At 44.6% G+C, this 19,138-nt stretch overlaps 1 long non-coding RNA gene and 1 other non-coding gene across 4 annotated transcripts in view; one reads left to right on the top strand and one right to left on the bottom strand.

Annotated features, from left to right (window-relative positions):
- LOC132813724 (uncharacterized) overlaps window positions 1–10,760 on the top strand; it is a 32,069-nt gene extending 21,309 nt beyond the window's left edge. For all 3 annotated transcript variants that reach the window (XR_009644152.1, XR_009644153.1, XR_009644154.1), the window contains exon 4: window positions 10,334–10,760. This is a non-coding gene — a long non-coding RNA (uncharacterized LOC132813724). The remainder of the gene's footprint in view (window positions 1–10,333) is intronic.
- Window positions 10,761–13,561: 2,801 nt separating this feature from the next.
- On the bottom strand, window positions 13,562–13,725 carry LOC132813725 (U1 spliceosomal RNA). The gene has a single exon (XR_009644155.1). It is a non-coding gene; the product is annotated as a U1 spliceosomal RNA (small nuclear RNA).
- Between the last annotated feature and the right edge of the window lie 5,413 nt (window positions 13,726–19,138).

The raw sequence follows: 19,138 nt of genomic DNA, 5'->3' as shown, positions 1-19,138 counted from the left end.
CAGAATATTCTTTAAAGGGTAGAATAACCAGTGGGAGGTCACTGGACATTGGTACCAATGACACAGGAAGAGAAAAAGATAGGTCCTGATGAGAGAATATAGCAAATTAGCCTGGAATATAAAAAAGTAGATACTCGGTCGTAATATCTGAATTACTCCCAATGCTACATGCTAGTGAGAGTAGGAATAGCAGGATGGAGGAGATGAATGATTGGCTAAAGATCTGGTGTAGGGCAGAAGGATTCACATCTTTTGGTCATTGAATTCTCCTCTGGAGTAGAAGTGACTTGAATAAGAAGGATGGATTGTCCCTGAATTGGAAGGTGACTAATATCCAGGCAGGGAGATTTGCTAGTACTACTCGGGAGGCATTAAACCAGTGAGGGAGTGGGGGTAAACCTAAAGAGATAGTGAGAAAGGAGATAAGTCTGAGGCTGGTACAGTTCAGAAATCAAACAGTCAAGGCAGAACGCGGTAGAACCGAGCAGTTACACTGCATTTACTTCAATGCAAGAGGCCTGACAGGGAAGGCAGATGAGCTCAGGTTATGGTTTGAACATGGGACTGGGATATCATCGGTATTATAGAAATATGACTCAGGGATGGATGTGACTGGCAGCTGTATGTTCCAGGGTATAGATGCTATAGGAAGGATAGAAAGGGGGACAAGAGAGGAGGACGAGTGGTGTTTTTGGTTAGGGATAGCATTAGAGTTGTGCTTGGGGACGATATTCATGGGAGTAAGTTCAGTGAAATTATTTGGACGGAACTGGGAAATAAGAAAGGATTGATCACCTTATTGTTAATATCTGCGTGTGTTTCATCTGATTGCTCTGGTTTCCTCCCACTATGTAAAGATGTGCAGGTTAGGTGGATTATCCAGGCTGAATTACCCACAGTGTTCAGGGATGTGCAGGTTAGATGGATTATCCAGGCTGAATTACCCACAGTGTTCAGGGATGTGCAGGTTGGGTGGATTATCCAGGCTGAATTACCCACAGTGTTCAGGGATGTGCAGGTTGGGTGGATTATCCAGGCTGAATTACCCACAGTGTTCAGGGATGTGCAGGTTGGGTGGATTATCCAGGCTGAATTACCCACAGTGTTCAGGGATGTGCAGGTTAGGTGGATTATCCATGGGAAAGGCAGCATTACATGGGTAGGGTGGGAGTCTCTGAGGGTCAGTGCGGATGTGATGGGCTGAATGACCTGCTTCCCCACTGTCTGGATTCTCTGATAATTATAATAGTTTTAAAATAGTTCCAAAAAAGAATAGACCAGATCTAAAAGTTGCTGTTCTAAATTGGATAAAGGTGCATTGTGATTGAACAAGATAAAATCTTTCAATACTTCTTTGCTATTCCCAGGTAAAGGGACGGCTGAAAAGTGGGAACGTAACATAAGGAATAGGAGCAGGAGGAGGCCATCTGGCCCCTCCAGCCTGCTCTGCCATTCAATAAGATCAGGGCTGATCTCAGCTCCACTTTACTGCTCTCTCCCATAACCTTTAATTCCTTTCCTGTTCGTAAATCTACATTTTGACCTAAAGACATTCAAGATGAAAGTCTCAACTGTTTCAATCAGCTGGGAATTCCACAGATTCACAACCCTTTAGCTGAAGAAGTTTCTCCTGAACTCAGTCCTAAATCTGATACCCCCTTATTTTGTCGCTATGCACCATAGTTTGTCCAGTCCACAGTGGAAATGACCTCCCTGCTTCTATCTTATCTACTCCTTTCATAATTTTATATTTTTCCTATACAATCTCCCATTATTCTAAATTCCAATGAGGATCATGCCAGTTTTGTCAATCTCTGCTCAGAAGGCAACCCTTTCAACTCCAGACTCAAACTAGTGACCCTGCTCTGCACCCCCTCCAGCGCCATTACATCCTTCCTGAAGTAGGGGACGAAAACCTGTACACAGTACTCCAGGTGTGGCCTCACCAGCCCCCTGTATAGCTGCAGCATAACCATCCCTCTAGCAATGAAGGACAATATTCCCTTCACTGCCTTAATTACCTGCTGTACCTGCAAACCAGCTTCCTGTGATTCATACACAAGGACACCCAGCTCCCTCTGCACAGCAGCCTGCTGCATGTTTTCACCATTTCATCATCCAGTTTGTTGTTAGTCCGACCAAAATGGATGACCTCACATATCCCAACATTGTCCTCCATCTGCCAGACCCTTAACCACTCAATTAACCTCTCTGTATCCCTGTGCAGACTGACAGTGGCCTCTGCACACATTGCTCTACCACTCATCTTAGTGTCGTCCACTTTTCATGAATCCATGCTGTGTCTGCTCGATGAGACAATTTCTATCCACATAGCTCACTATTTCTTTCGTGAGAGATCAGACATTTCCCCCACTACAGAAGTTATGCTAATACGTCCATTTTAAAATATTGGCATCACATTTGCAGTTTCCAATCTGTTATAACCGTCCCAGAGTCAGCAAATTTTAGTGAATTATCACGAGTGTATTTGCTATTTACCCACTGCCATTCCTTACAGTCCCCGGGGATGCATTCCATCACGGCCAGGAGACCCATCTACCTTTCGGCTGGTATCTTTCCCAGCACTGCCTCTTTACCGAGAATGTTTGATTGTTTCTCTGTCTTCATCTGCTGTTGCCCCCATAGGCCTGCGACAATGAGTATATAGACAGTATGTTCCTGTTAAGGCCGAGGCTGGGAGGTGTAAGGAATGCTGCCTGTCAAGAGGAATTGTGGCTCTGGTCAAGAAAATGAAGGAGGGATATGGCAGGTACAGACAGCTGGGTTTGGGTGAATACCTGGAGGAGTATAGGGGCGGTAGGAGTATACTCGAGGGAAACTAAGAGGGCAAAAAAGGGAACGAGAACTTTGTGAAATGAGTTTGGGGAAAATCCAAAGAGATTCTAGAAATACACTAAGGACAAAAGAGTAACCAGGCAGAGAATAGGGACCCTGAAAGATCAACAAGGCGGTCTATGGATCTGCAGGAGGCAGGAGAGATACTATCTGCGTATTTCATGTCCGCTTTTACTGAAGGAGGATATGGAAGTGAGAGAGTTTGGAGAAATAAATAGGGATAACTTGACAAGTGTCCATATTCGTTCAGAGTCTCTGGAACTTGTATAATGCATCAAGATTGATAAATCCCTGATACATGATCAGGTGAATCCCCGAACTTTGTGGGAAGCTAGGGAAGTGATAGTTGGGTCCCTCGCTGAGATATTTGTATCACCGAGGTGCTGGAAGACAGGTGCCATTATTTGAGAAAGGTGATGAGGAAAGGCCAGGGAACAATACACTGGTGAGCCTGGAGTCAGGCAAGTTGTTGGAAGGGCTTCTCCGGGATAGGATTTAGATGTAATTGGAAAGGTAAGAAATGATTAGGAACAGTCAGCATGGCTTTGTGCATGGAAATCACTAACTTGGACTTCAGAAAGACATTCAAGGTGGAAGGACTAGCTATTTGGATATAAAATTGGCTGTAAGGTTGGAGACAGAGGATAGTGGTGAAGGGTTGCCTTCGGACTGGAGGCCTGTGATGAGCAATATGGTGTAAGGATCGGTGCAGGGTTCACTGCTTTTCATCATTTATATCAATGATGACTATGTGAAAATAGGAGCTATGGTCAGTGACTTTACACAGGCACCAAATTGGATCGGGAGGAAGTGGATCGGGAAGAAGGTTACCTCAGAGTACAATGGGACTTCAATCAAATGGGCTGGGGAGTGGCAGGTGGAGTGAATTCAGATAAATGTGAGGTGCTGCATTTTGAAAAAACAAATCAGGGCAGGACTTATACATTTAATGGGAAGGTCCTGGGGAGTGTTGTTGAACAGAGAGACTTGAGGTACAGGTTCATAGTTCTTTGAAAGTGGAATCTTGGATAGGCAGGATAGTGAAGGAGGCGTTTGGTGTACTTGGTCAGTGCATTGAGTATTGGAGTTGGGACATTGTTTTGCAGCTCTACAGGACATTGATTCAGCCCCATTCACTGTGAGTGATGAAGCTCATCCCAGGGCAGAGCCACAGACATACACAGCACGGAAACAGACCCTTCAGTCAAACTCCTCTGTGCCGACCAGATATCCTATCCTCATCTATCTATTTATCCCATCAATGCCTCCCATGATTTTATAAACCTCTGAGGTTACCCCTCAGCCTCCCACACTCCTGGGAGGGTCCCACCACTCATGTCACAATGGGGCCTGGCTGATTGACGGCAGCTTCAGACCATTAGGAGACCAGGTGTAATCCTCCAGCCAATGGGAGTGAATGAGGGGTGTCGCCAACAGGCCAGCATGTGACCATGAGCTGTGCAGGTGCAGTGTCCCTGGGCAGGGGTTGGGAAGAGACCCAGTGAGTGTGAAGGGAGTGGGAGAGAAATGGAGTTAGTGTGGACTGGGAGGGTTTATAAACTCATGATGTAGGCTGCTAGACCTGAATTAGAAACTCCCAGTAAATGAAAACCAAAAGAACTGTGGATGCTTAAATCAGAAACAACAGCTAGAAGATACTGGAATAGCTCAGCAGGTCTGGCAGCATCTGTGAAGAGAAATCAGAGTTAATATTTTGGATCCGCTGACCCTTCCTGAGAACTGATGTGACTGAGAAAAAATGTCAGTTTATATGCAGAAGGTAGGGGTTAATGAGTAAATGTGATAGGTGGTGATATAGTCCAAAATGAGATACAGGAGCAATTGGACAAAGGAATGGATAATGATCTGGCTGGGGGAGGGTGAATAGATGTTAATGGAGATTGTTAGTGACTAACCATAGGTAATGTGTAATGGCAGGCGATGTAATAACAAGGCCTGGTGTGTGGGGTGGGAGACTATGGTGCGAGGACATGGGAGACTTAGGACCTAAAATTAATGAGTTCCATTTTAAGGTCAGAGTCCTGAAGGGTCCCCAAGTACAAAATGAGGTGTTGTTCTTCCAGCTTATGTTAAAGTTTGGCGCAGGAGAAGCACAGCAGGTCAGACAGTATCCAAGGAGCAGGAGAATTGACATATTGGGCCTAAGCCCTTCAGCAGGGATGTGAGAGTGGGGAAGAGGACTGACAGATAATAGCATTTGTGTGGGGCTGGCGGGAAGGTAGCTGGGAAGGCGATAGGAAGATGCTGGTGGAGGGTAATGTTGAGAGGGTGGAGTGGATAATTGCGAAAGAAGATGGACAGGTGGGACTGTTCAAGAGGGTGGTGCTGAGTTGGAGGGCTGGATCTGGGATAAGGTGGGGGAGAGGAAATGACGAAACATTGATTCAGTGGTTAAAGGGTCCCAAGATAGAAGATGAGGTTTTCTTCCTCCAGGAGTCATGTAGCAAGGATTTTGTGGTGGAGGTGGCCCAGGACATGCATGTTCTTGGCAGAGTGGGAGGGGGAGTTGAAATGGTTAGCCACAGGACAGTGGGGTTGGTTGGTGTATGTCTCCCAGAAAAGTTCCCTGAAACATTCTGCAAGTTAGCGTCCTGTCTCCCCGTTGTAGAAAGCAATGAAAACAATAGATGAGGTTATTCAATGTACAGGACAATCTCTGCTGGATGTGGAAGGGACCTCTGGTGTCTTGGATGGAGGTGAGGGGAAGGTGTGGGCACAGGTTTTACACCTCTTGCAATGGCAGGCAAAGGTGTTGGAAGTGGAGGGTGGGTTGGTGGGGAGCATGGATCTAATGTGGAAGTCACGGGAATGGTCTCGAGGAATGCTGAAAGGGGTGTGGAGGGAAAGATATCTGTTGGTGGGGTCTGATTGTCGGTGGTGGAAATGGCAGAGGATGATGTGTTGTATCTGATTGAAAAGTGAGGACTTGGGGGTTCTATCCTTGCTGCGGTTGGAGAGGTGGGGTTCAAGGGCAGAGGTGCAGGAAGTGGTGGAGATACACTGAAGGGTATTGTTGACCACATGGGAGGGGAAATTGCCGTCCTTGAAATACAGGGCCATTTGGTGTGTTCTGGAGTGTTCGGCATCAAGCTTCCCTGGAACACTGCATTAAGAATGAGACAGATGTTGGCCAGGGAACAGGCTCGTGTGTTAAAGTGGCAGGCAACTGGAAGCTCAGGGTCTGCTTTGGTCTGAGAGGGAGCACAGATTTGTCCAGATTGCACTTTGTCTCTTTGTAGGGACTGTCAGATTTAGTCCCAATCACCCACTTCATGATGCTCACCTGTAAACTCCTTATTTTCAATTCCCTGCAACTCTTTATGAAGTCAAATTCCAGTACCTTTTTAGGTGGAATGTTCCAGATTCAAACTGTCTGTTCACCCAGAAACTGCTGAAGTCCATGTTGACTCTGGGGTTACAAAGGATTGAATTGAAAGATGAGGTGCTGTCCCTGAGCTCCCATTGAGATGTATTGGAACAGTACAGGAGGCTGAGGGCAGTGTAGGGGTGAGCAGACAATGACAATGACAGGGCTGCACTGTGAGGGCTGCTTGGCTCAATGAGAGTGTTTTGGAGTTGGGTGTAAACAGAGCGAGGTGGGACAGGGAGAAGGTGAAGCTGAAACTCCATTTTGTTTCAGCCCATTCAGAAATTCACATGGTCCCAAAGGGAACAGCCAGTTTGTAAGCGATACCTGTGGAGATTTTGTAACCGTTTTTAAGGTATAACATATCAGCTTAAGTAAAGAATACAGGATTTTTATTACAATGTTTGAAGGGGAGGAAGATTGCTTGGTCATATAAATTCTCTAAATGGGAGTAACTAGCTGAATCTAGAGAGCCTGTGTGACAGGAGACCTCAGACCCATGGTGTGCTCCTCTTGTACAATGTGGGAAAATTAGGGATGTTTCCAGTGTCCCTGACGGCTGTGTGTGCAGGAAATGTGCCCATCAGCAGCTACTGGGAAACTGCTTTTCAGACCTGGAGCTGTGCGTGGACTCGCTGTGGAGCATCTGCAATACTGAGAACGTTATGGACAGTATGTTCAGTGAGTTAGTCACTGCAGGTGAGGGTTACACAGGCAGAAAGGGAATGGGGGACCATCAGATCAAGTAAAAGGCTCAGGAAGGAAGTGCAGGAGTTCCCAGTGGTTATTCCCTTCCCAAACAGATAATGTATACTGCTTGGGATTCGTGTGTGTGTGTGTGTCGGTCTCAGGGGAAATCAGCAACAACCAGGTTCATGACACTGTCGATAGCTCTGCTGCCCAGAACGGGAAGAAAGAGAGTGACAGGGGATTCAACAGTCAAGGTTACAGACAGGCACTTCTATGGCCACAGCCATGAATCCAGGATGGTATGTTATCTCCCTGGTGATAGGATCCGCGATATCATGGTGCAGCTACAGGATATTCTGGAGCTGGAGGGTAAACAGCCTGTGGTTGTACAACACCCTGATACCAATGACATAATGAAATAAAGGGATGAGTGGTTGAAAGCTGGATATTGGGAGAGCAGGGACACATTATAATGCAGCTCCTGAAATGTAATGATGTCAGACTTGCTCCCAGTGCCATATGCTAGTGAGAGCAGGAATAAGAGGGTAGATCAGCTGGATGTGTGGCTGGAGAAATGGTGTACCATGGAAGGGCTTAGATTCTTAAGGAATTGGGACCTGTACCAGCCTGACTGGTTACCCCTGTGCAGAGCTGGGTCAAATCTCCTGGAGGGTGGGGATGGGGGGAGCGCTATTGCCAGTTCCATTGGTGAGGTATTAACTAGTCTGGCAGGGGGATGGGATCTGAAGTGTCGGGTTAGATGGGTCAGATTCAGGTCAGGGAGTGGGACGTACAATATTAGTGATGTAGTCAGCGACTCCGAAAACCAAAGGAAAGGAGGATTAAACGAGGATTGAGTTCCTCGTCATCCATCAGTCCTGCAGAGTCAACAAAATCTGGAGCTGTACAGCTCTCTGTCTCCATGTGCTTCAGCAAAATGCTGGAAATCTGCAACAAAACCAAGAAGTGCTGGAGATCCCCAGCAGGACGGGCAGCATCTGAAATGGTGACACCTGCAGGAAACATTGCAGCCTTGGTCATCTTTTTCACTGTCCACTAAACCTCCAGTTTTGGCGTCATCTGCAGAATTACTAATACCTCCTATGTTTACATCCAAATCATTGATATAAATGATGAAAAATAGTGGATACAGAGCCAATCCTTGAGACACTCCACAGGCCTCCAGTCGGAAAAGCATCCCTCCGCCACCACTCTCTATCTTCTACTTTTGAGCCTGGTCTGTACTCAAATAGCTGGTTTCCGCTTTATTCCATGAGATCTAACCTTGCTAACCAGTCTCCCATGAGAAAGCTTGCTGAACGCCTTACTAAAGTCCACGTTGATCATGTCGGCCAGGCTGCTCTCATCAATCATTTTTGTTACTTCTTCAAAAACCATTCTATCCCCTGGAAAACATAACAGTTACAGCACCAGAGTAATCAGCCCACCGTGTCTGCGTAGATCATGATGCCATTCCAAACTAATTCCATCTGCCTGTAACATGATCCATATCCCTGACAACCTATGCCTGCTTATGTGTCTGTCCAAATGCCTCTTAAACTGTGATTGTTTCTGCTTTTCCCATCTCCCAGGAGAATACATTATAGTCATTTATCGACATCTGCACAAGACACTTGTCAGACACAACTCCCTTTAAACTTGCTCAGATGTTGTTGGAAACGCTTAGCAGGTCATACAGCATCTGTGAAGAAAAATCAGTTAAAGTTTCCGGTCTGGGCACCCTTCCTCAGAAATGTTAACTCTAATTTCTTTTCACAGATGCTGCTAGACCTGCTGAGCTTTTCTAGAAACTTCTGATTCTCTTCCTGGTTTACAGCATCTGCAGTTGTTTTGGTTTTCATATCCTTTAAACTTTGCCCCTCTCCTCTAGAATTTGTCATTTCCACCTTGGGGAAAAAAACTTCACATTATTCGTTTGGACTCCCCTGCCCTGGGAAAAAATAAACCATGACTATTCACCCGATCACTGCTCCTCATAATTTTATAAAGTTCGATAAAGCCACCTAAAGTGTCCAGTGATTCAGAGAAATAGCCTCAGCCTATTCAGCCTCTCCCTATGGTTCAAATGTTCCAATACTGGCAACACCCTGGTAAAACCTTACTGAACTCTTGCCAATTTCCCAACATCTTTCCTATAGCAGGGAGACTGGAATTCAAAGCAGTGGACATTCCAAAAGTGGCCGAGCCAATAAACTGTGCAACCGAAACATAATCTCCCAACTCCTATACTCAATGCACTGCCCAATAACAGCTAGCATACCGCACACCACCTTCACCGACCTGTCTACCTTCAACCACACCTTTCAAGAAACTATCAACCTACACTGCACGGTCTGTTTGTTTGTTAACACTTCCCAAGAACTTGCCATTAAGAGGTTGAGTCCTATTCTGGTAACATCTTTCTGAAATCAGGGAGACTGCAATTGAATGCAGTATTCTAACAGTGGCCTGACCAGTGCCCTACTCAGCCACAACGTGACCTCCTAACCCCTATACTCAGTGACAGAATCCCTACAGTGTGGTAGCAGGCCTTTCGGCCCATACCAACCATCGGAACAGCATTCCACCCTAACTCTGTAACCTACCATTACCCAAAGCTAATCCAGCTAACCTGCACGTCTTTGGATTTGTGGGAGGAAATTAAGAGCACCCAGAGGAAGCCCACGCAGACACACAGGGAGAATGTGCAAACACCACACAGACAGTGGAGTCGAACCAGAGTCCATTTATTGATCAGCATGTTACAAATGCCATGTTCAGCACCTGATCTCCCTGAAACTCTACAGAAACTATGCAGTTGTTCTGTGACCTTCAGATGGAATTAAGCTGAGGAGGAGAAAACAGGAAAAGGGTTGAGTTGTAGATCTAAAAAATAACTCTCCATCTTCCCCCTCTGTGTTCCTCCGTCTCCTCCCACTCTGTCTGTTCCCCCCTCTCTATTGGTCAGCCCTTTGTTGGTCACCGCCATCCCTGTCGCCCCTCTCTCCCCACCCCCGATCATTCTGTCCCCCTATCTGTCAGTCTGTCGCGCCCTCAGTCTTTCCCCCTCTCTGTCAGTCGCTCCCCCGTCGGTTGCACACCCATCTTTTCCCTCCCCTCCCTCCGTCGGTTGCACCCCGCTTGGTCTGTTCCCCCTCTCTGTTGGTCGCCCCCCCAACCGTCAGTCACCCCCTCTGTTCCCCCCATCTGTTCCCCTCCCCTCTCAGCCCACTTTCTGTCCTCACCCATTTCTGTCCCACCACTCTCGATCCACCCACCCTCTCTGTCCCTCCGCCCACCCCCTCCCAGTCCCCTAGTTTCGTACTCCCCCACTGCAGGGAAAATATCTTCTCTATTTATCCTATCCATGCCCGGCCTGATTTTAAAAATCTCTTTCAGGTCACCGTTCAGCCTCTGATGCTCCAAGGAAAGCAGCCTATCCAAACCTGGCAACATCCTATAATTATTTTCTGACCCCTTTCAAGTTTGAGAACATCCATCTGATCGGAAGGAGACCAGAATTGCATGGAATATTACAAAAGTTGCCGAATCAATGTCCTGTACAGCCTCCGTATGACCTCTCAATGCTGTGACCAATAAAGGCAAGCAGACAAACTGCCGCCCTTCACTATTCTATCTACTTGCTACTCTACTTTCAAGGAACTATGAACCTGCACTCCAAGGACTCTTTGTTTAGCAGCACTCCCTAGGAACTTACTATTAACTGTATAAGTCCTGCTAAAGTATGTTTCGTGATGTTTAACTTCTCAAATTGGACTGGAGTTTAATATTCTGGAGAAATGTCAAATAAATCGCATTTATCCCATTCTGCAGAACTTAGTCCATCGCCCTGCACGTTCCAACATTTCAGTTCCATCCACGTACTTTTATTCAAATGTAATGCTGGTAACTGCCTCTGTCACCCCATCAGTGAGATCCTGCTCTCCACCATACATTCTCCTTTCCCCTTTTTTTCTGAGAATTATCTTCAATCTAAAACCTCTAGTTCCTGATGGCTCTGTTAATGAATAGCTGCTTCCTATCCATTCTACCTGGATTCCTCAGCATTTTATCACATCAATTTAATCTCAGTTCATCTTCCTTGGAAACCCCCCCCACCCCCCAACCTATCCAATCTTTCCTCAGAGCAGAAATTCTCCAATCAGAGAAACATTCTGATCAATCTTCTCTGTCCCCTCTCTGGTGTGATCACATCAATCCTGGAATGTGGGGACAATGAGTGAGTGCAGTACTTTCGCCTTGGTCAAACTAGTGTTCCAGTGTCACTTCTGTGTTCTTGTGGTTGTTGCTGATACAAGAAGTGTCCTGGTTTTCCCACATGGAACTGGATGTGCACTCCATGGGACTGGGATACCCTACCGTGTGTGTATTTGTTAACTAATCCTAAATTAACTTCACATTAAAACAGAATTATCAGATACCCACCAATAAATTTCTTCCATTATACTCAAATCACCTTACTTTTAATATCTCTTTAAAATTATTACTAACACAACAGGCTTTAATTTGCTGAATAAGTATTCAGGTATCTTCACTGTTACAATCACTTGAAGATTATCTTTACCTTCAGCTACACGTGGTGAATTGAACACTGATTGTAAACATATTAATATCAAATGGACTTCAGTTTTATGATGATTAATCCAGTCTGACATTCTTGTTGATTAATATCTTGGAGAGAACTGTCTTCAGGACTCCAGCTGTCCTTTGTCTTCAATCACAACTGGTTGTGGCTGGACTACAGATCTTAGATCTGTTCCGTTGTTTACTGGATTGCTTCGATCTGTCTATCACTTGCTGCTTATGCTGTTTGGTAACTTCATCAGGTGAACACCTCATTTTTAGGTATTCATGCTGCTGTTACTGCCATGCCCTCCTGAATTCTCTCAGTTGAATGAGGGCTGATCCTCTGGTTTGATGGAAGGAGGGAAGTTGGGGAATATGCTAGGCCATGATTCTGTAAGCTTTGTTGGAGTACGACTCTACTGTTGTTGGAAGGCAAGAGCTAAACTCTTGCACTGTAAACCCGATGTACAAGAAGCTACATGCAGTATCATGAACACTGACAGTCCAAGACATGAAATACGAGCAACACTGTACAATGATGCAGGATCACAACTGTAGCAAGGGGAGTTTAAGATCCAACTTGACATAGGAGCAGGGAAAGAAGCAGCTGATCAGATTGTCTCATTCATAGTCACAAAGAAACTCTGTGAGATTATTGTACTGTTGGGTGTGAGGATGGAGGAGGTTGGGGAGATGAGGAGCTCTTCAAAGGAAACTAATCTGCCTGAGAGTTAGGGATCGACTTTATTGCTAGGTATTTAACAGAAAGCTAATTGAAACTGTTTTTATCCCCAAAAGGTAACAAGACCGATGCTGTTTCCAATCATGATCAGAAACAAACCTCAGAATACACATGGTTCACAGATGGATGTCAATAGCCCATCAACATCCAACTCCTGCAATTATTCAGCAAATGTATGTGTGATTAACCAGTCCTGATGTCAGTCCTGATGTACCAGAAAATCGCTGTTTACTCTGTGCAGATGGGCAGTGATGTGGGGAAGTATTGGCCGAGTGATATTGTCGCTGGACAGTTAGTCCAAAGCCCCAGATAAACTTCTGGAGACCTGAGTTCAAAGCCTACTGCTGCAGATGGGTGAATTTGAATTAAATTTTTAAAAACTCGGGAATTTAAGAGTCTCATGATGACCATTAATCGATTTTCCGAAAAACCCATCTGGATCACTAATGCCCTTTCAGGAAGGAAGCTGCCATCCTTACCTGGTCTGGCCTACATTGTGACTTCAGACCCACAACAATGTGGTCGACTCTTACCTGCCCCCTGGGCAATTAGGGATGGGCAAGAAATGCTGCCGGGCCAGCGACACCCTCATCTTGTGAATGAATAAAGGAAAATAAAAGTCTCTACCCAGTGTGAATCTGCATGTTGAATGATGTTGTGAACATTTCCAAAGCTAAGTTCTCGATATGCAAAACTTTATGAACTGCCAAAACCGTTGTTCATTACTTGGTGTGAAAAAGAGAAAAAAAATCAACCAATATATTTAGCTTGTTTACTTCAAAGAAAATAGCAATTTCTTCAAATCAATTCAGTGACTGCATTTTCTTCATCAGTGAACCATTCCAGTAAGTCTGTACTCCACACTCTGAAGATCACTCATATCCTTCATTGTTGATGCCTATTTTGTTCCACAAATCCTAAAGGCACAAGTAGCTTTATTATTGGGCAGCAGGCGAGAGTTTCAAAGCGTTTCTAAGGTGCCCCAGTGTCGACTTTAAATTAGATTACTTACAGTGTGGAAACAGGCCCTCCGGCCCAACATGTCCACACCGACCCGCCAAAGTGCAACCCACCCATACCCCTACATTTACCCCTTACCTAGCACTACGGGCAATTTAGCACAGCCAATTCACCTGACCCGCACATCTTTGGACTGTGGGAGGAGACCGGAGCAAACCCACACAGACACGGGGAGAACATGCAAACTCCACGCAGTCAGTCGCCTGATTCGGGATTGAACCTGGGTCTCAGGCGCTGTGAGGCAGCAGTGCTAACCACTGTGCCACCGTGCCGCCCACAAGGGGAGAGCGCGAACGCAGACCCCCACTACCACAAATTTTGCTGTTGAGTATCCCGCATTTGGTGACATCGCAGGCGTCAGCACACCCGAAGTGCAATGGGATAGCCTCGTCCTGGGAGCGCCACCGCAATGATCATGGTATCTCCCCTGCCAGGTTAGTATAGAGACTTGTAGAGACTTCTTCACGAATCTCTGCCTTACCCGCAGAGACAGTATATTTAATAGGAATTAGACAAAGACATATTAGTCACATGGGCGATTGTCATTACATAGTTTAAAGCTGGTAATTATGACCTTACAAAGCTTGATGAATGGCGATGTCCTGCGTTAACGTATGAATGGATTACAGAAACTGATTATCGTATTGTTCATGATTATGTGTTGATGGGAAGAGATTAAGGCTGGAGGGTTCTTCCTTCAGTAAATGGGGGATTCACTTACCTATGCTAATATGGAGGGGAGGTAAGACAATGGGAGCGGGAGGCAGTTTAACAGGGTTGTGCCCAGGGCTCTCAGTCTTGTCTGGAAAGGGCAAATTCCTCTGTCTGGGGTTACGGGGGAATCCACATGTGTGGCTGCAAGAGGTTCTATTTTGAGATATTGTCAGCCTCCCCCCTTCTGAGGTGTTCTGTCTGTATTGAAAGAGTACAGGCATTCAGTTAATGAAATATGGCCTTTGGCAAGGGAATGTTTAACCCTTGAGACCCCACAGTGTCCTGAAAGAGAAACAAAAGGTATGGAACAGGCCCCTCTATGGTATTTTAACTTCCCCATCCTGACCAGGAATCTGTTGACCAGAATTGGATGCAATGATTGACTGTAACCTAACTAGAGCTTTGTCAATGGTCAGCATCTTTTCCATGAGTTTGTTATCATTCCCCCATTAATGAAGCCCAGCATCCCATTTGTTTTACTCAAAACACTTTATGTTTTCTCTCCTTTAATAAGTGGTGCACATTGTCCCCCATTCCTGCTGTCCTGCACGTTGTGTCTGTGCCATTCAAATATATATTGACTTTCTACATTGCTTCTCTCAAAATGAATGAACTTATTGTGTGTTCTCATGAAGAGACATATTCCACTCAAATTATTAACTCTCCTCCACACATTCTACCGCCTGGAAAACAGAAGAGTGTAGCACCGGAATAATCGGCCCACCATGTCTGTGTGGATCATGAAGCTATTCCAAACTAATTCCATCTGCCTGTACATGATCCATATCTCTGCCAACCCATGTCTGCTTATGTGTCTGCCCAAATGCCTCTTAAACGTTGTGATTGTTTCTGCTTTTCCCAACTCTCAGGCAAGTACATTCCAGTCACTGACCCACCTTCTGCACAAGAAAATTGCCAACACAACTGCCTTTAAACTTGCACATGTTATTGGAAATGCTCAGCAGATCATGCAGCATCTGTGAAGAAAAATCAGTTCATGTTTCGGGTCTGGTCACCCTTCCTCAGAAACGTTAACTTTAATTTATCTTCATAGAAGCTGCTCGACCTGCTGAACATTTCCCGAAAATGTTTTTGTTTCTGGTTTACAGCATCTGCAGTTGTTTCAGTTGTTTCAGTTTTCATTTCCTTTAAACTTGCCCCTACTCCCCTTAAATGTATGGCCTCTAGAATTTGCCATTTTCACCGTGGAAAAGGATTCAGATTATTCACTCTGAGCCTTTCAGATCACCCGCAGCCACTGACTTTCACAAGACAAAAATCCAAGTCTTTCCAACCTCTCCCAATCCAGGCAACATCCTTGTAAACCTTTTCTCTCACTGCACTAAGCCTCCACATCCTCCTTTTTATATGGTGATCAAAACAGCACACAATACCCCAAAGGTGGCCTAATGACAGTTTTATAATCACTCCCCTGACAGAAGAAGGCAAGCCTGCCATCCACCTCCTTCACCACTTTCAGGGAGCTGTGAACTTGCCCCTGAAGATCCCTGTGTACATCAATGCTGCTGAGAGGCCTTCGGTTTAGTGAATACATTCCTCTTGCAATGAGCCTCCCAAAATACATCACCTCACACTTGTCTGGATTAAAATCTATCTCCGTATGGGTTTACCAACGGATCTCTTTCTTGCTGTATCCATTGACACCATTTTTCACGATTCACAACTTCATCAATTTGTACCATCTAGAAACTTGCTAATTAAATCATTTACATTTCCATGCTAATCATTGGTATATGTTACAGACAATAGATTGTCCAATTCTGATCCTTGTGTAATAACACTGACCACAGAACTCCAGCCAGCAACATGCTGTGGAAGGAACATATTTCATTTAGTCAGTCAGTTAGAAAGCATTCCAGGCATTGGTGTGGCATTAGATGTTCCAAGATATTCACAGTCCTGGTTAAAACACCCTAGAGCAGATTTTCAGTTCTGTGTACACTACCCAGGGACTCCTCCAGAACCCAGTATAAAACAGTAAACATTATCTCCTGCTGTGGAAGGACAACCTGTGTTGGTCTGAGCATGAACACAGAGTAGATTTACCTTGATGATAATCTAACCCCTGAAGACAAACAACCGGAACAAGTTAAGCAAGTACAAAAAAAAAACATGTTATGGCACAGAAAGGGGCCCATCAAATCCAAGCTGGCTCTCTGTAGCAGAATCCCTTATTCTCATTCTCCAGCTGTTCCCAAAACCCTGAAAGTTTATTTCTCTCATATCTGATATAATTGTATTCATTAATCATGGATCACCTCTACTTGCACCACCATAATAGGCAGCATGTTCTGCATATTTCCAGCCAGTGGAACACTTGCTCATCTCCCACTTTCTCAAAACGTTATACCTAATCTTAAATTTTGAGCCATCACCTATCAAGTGCAATTTATTTTATTGTCTGCTCTATCTAGATGTGTTATAATCATATCCATTTTATTCTATCATGATTTTTTCAACTTGATTTCTTCAAAGAAAATAGCATTTTTTCCAAATCAATCCAGTGACTGCATTTTCTTCATCAGTGCACCACACCAATATGTCTGTACTCCACACCCTGAAGATCAGGAATCTGTTGACCTGAATTGGACACAATGATTGACTGTGACCTAACTAGTCAATGAAATTGTTTAATGAAACCCAGGATCCCATATGTTTTGATCAAAACACTTTGATTATGTCCTCTCTCCTTTAAAGAATTGTACACCTTGCCCCCCTTCCCTCAGTCTCTACTCTTTGTGTCTGTGCCATGCAAATATATATTTCTTTTCTACATTGCTTCTCTCAAAATGTATCAACTCACTGTATGTTCTAAAAAAAAATTAACTCTCGATCCACACATTGTGCCCCTTGGAAAACAGAACATTACAGCACCGGAATAATTGGCCCATCATGTCTGTGCAGACCATGATGCCGTTCCAAACTAATTCCACCTGCCTGCACATGATCCATATCCCTGCCTACCCCTTGCCTGCTTATGTGCCTGCCCAAATGCCTCTTAAGCATTGTGATTGTTTCTGCTTTTATCACCTCCCAGGAGAGTACATTCTACTCAACTATCACCTTTTGTATTAAAACTTGCCTGACATAACTCTCTTGAAACTTTCACATGCTGTTGGAAATGCTCAGCAGGTCTTGCAGCATCTGAGAAAATAAAAATCCATTAATGTTTCGGGTCCTTCATCAGAAACGTGAACTCTGATTTCTCTTCACAGGTGCTTCCAGACTTGTCGAACATTTCCAGAAACTTTTGTTTTTGTTTCTGATCAACCGCATCTTCCGTTCTTTCGGTTTTTATTTTCTTTAAATTTCCCCTGTCCCCTGAAATCTATGTCTTCTAGAATTTGTCATTTCTACCGTGGAAAAAGATTCAGATTATAGAACATAGAACAATAAAGCGCAGAACAGGCCCTTCAGCCCTCAAAGTTGCATCGACCTGTGGAATTTTCTCAACTCGTCCCCCGACACTATCCCAAAATCATCTGTGAGCTTATCTAAGGATTAATTAAAACTCCCTAATGGAGCTGAGTTGACCACCTGAGCTGGTAGGGCATTCCACACACTTACCACTCTCTCTGTAAAGAATTTGCCTCTGACATCTGTCTTAAATCTATCACCCCTCAATTTATAGTTGTTCTCTCTCGTACAAGCTGTCGTCCTCATCCTAGGAAAAAGGCTTTCCCTGTCTACCCTATCTAATCCTCTGACTATCTTGTATGTCTCTATCAAATCCTCCCTTAGCCGCCTTCTTTCCAATGAGAAAAGAACCAAGTCTCTCAGCTTTTCTCATAAGACCTTCCCTCCAGACCAGGCACCATCCTGATAAATCTCCTCTGCACCTTTTCCAATGCTTCCACATCGTATTTGTAACGGGGCGACCACAGCTGTAAACAATATTCCAACTGTGGCCGCACCATCATTGTGTATGGTTGCAGTATGATGTTGTGGTTCCAGAACTCAATCCCTCTCCCAATGACGCCTAACACGCCGTATGCTACCTTAACAGCACTATCCACCAGGGTGGCAAATTTCAAGGATCTTTGTACGTGGACTCCAAGATCCCTCTGCACAACCACACTAACAAGAATCTTTCCATTGACCCAGTATTCTGCCTTCCTGTTATTCTTCCCAAAGTGCATCACCTCACATTTAGCTGCATTGAACTCCACTTGCACCTCTCGCAAGAAGTGAGACCAATTAAACATGATATAAAGACCCAACAGAGTCACGATATTCATTTGGACGTAAAGGGAACATGATTATCTTGTTTGTCAGTGAGCAAAAGTTTCAAACAACATTGCGTGTGGTCAAGCACCAACACACACACACACACACACACACACACACACATATAAGAATGTGAGTGTTCCAGTGAACTGACTGCAGAAATTATTTAACATTATCCAGTGAACAATCTAAAAACATTCACATACAGAGAAGCCATAAATATGTTGTGTTTATGGGAAAGGATTCACCAGATCATCCAACTTGGAGATATGCAAGGAGATCAGCACCATGGAAATATCTGGATTGTGAGAAGGATTGAACATTCACAGACCTACTGGAGACTCATTGGCACAAACATTCTGTGTGAACTGATTTATTTTGTCAACCAGCTTCATGTCACACCAGTGGCTTTACACTGACAAGAGAGCTTTCCCCTGACCGCGGGGAAAAAAAAACTTTAAGATCTGTAAAGATCTTAAATTCAATGGTCTTTATTTAACATCACCCTATTCAAATGGGGGATAAGTCGTTCAGCTGTTCCATGTGTGGGAAGGTATTCATTTGGGGATCCAACAGTGCCTTCCTCTTTCTTAATTGATAAGAGACTCAAGCATTTTCCCCACTACAGATGTTACACTAACTGATCTATACTTCCCCATCTTTTGTTTACCTTCCTTTTTAAACAGCAGCGCCACTGTATTAAAACTGCTGGAACTGCCCCAGAGTCCAGCAAATTGGAAAAATTACTGACAGTGCAACTGTTCTATCCCCCGCTGTCTCTTTTAGCACACTGGGAGGCATTACACCAGGACAGAAGACTTGTCTATCCTTAGCTCCATGAGCTTGCCCAACACTAGCGTTCTGTAATAATGTTTGTTTGCAGGTCCTCACTG

The sequence above is a fragment of the Hemiscyllium ocellatum genome, unplaced genomic scaffold, assembly GCF_020745735.1.
Source record: "Hemiscyllium ocellatum isolate sHemOce1 unplaced genomic scaffold, sHemOce1.pat.X.cur. scaffold_452_pat_ctg1, whole genome shotgun sequence".
Classification (NCBI taxonomy): domain Eukaryota; kingdom Metazoa; phylum Chordata; class Chondrichthyes; order Orectolobiformes; family Hemiscylliidae; genus Hemiscyllium; species Hemiscyllium ocellatum.
The sequence above is the reverse complement of the archived record's forward strand: the minus strand, read 5'-3'. Positions and strand labels throughout refer to the sequence as shown.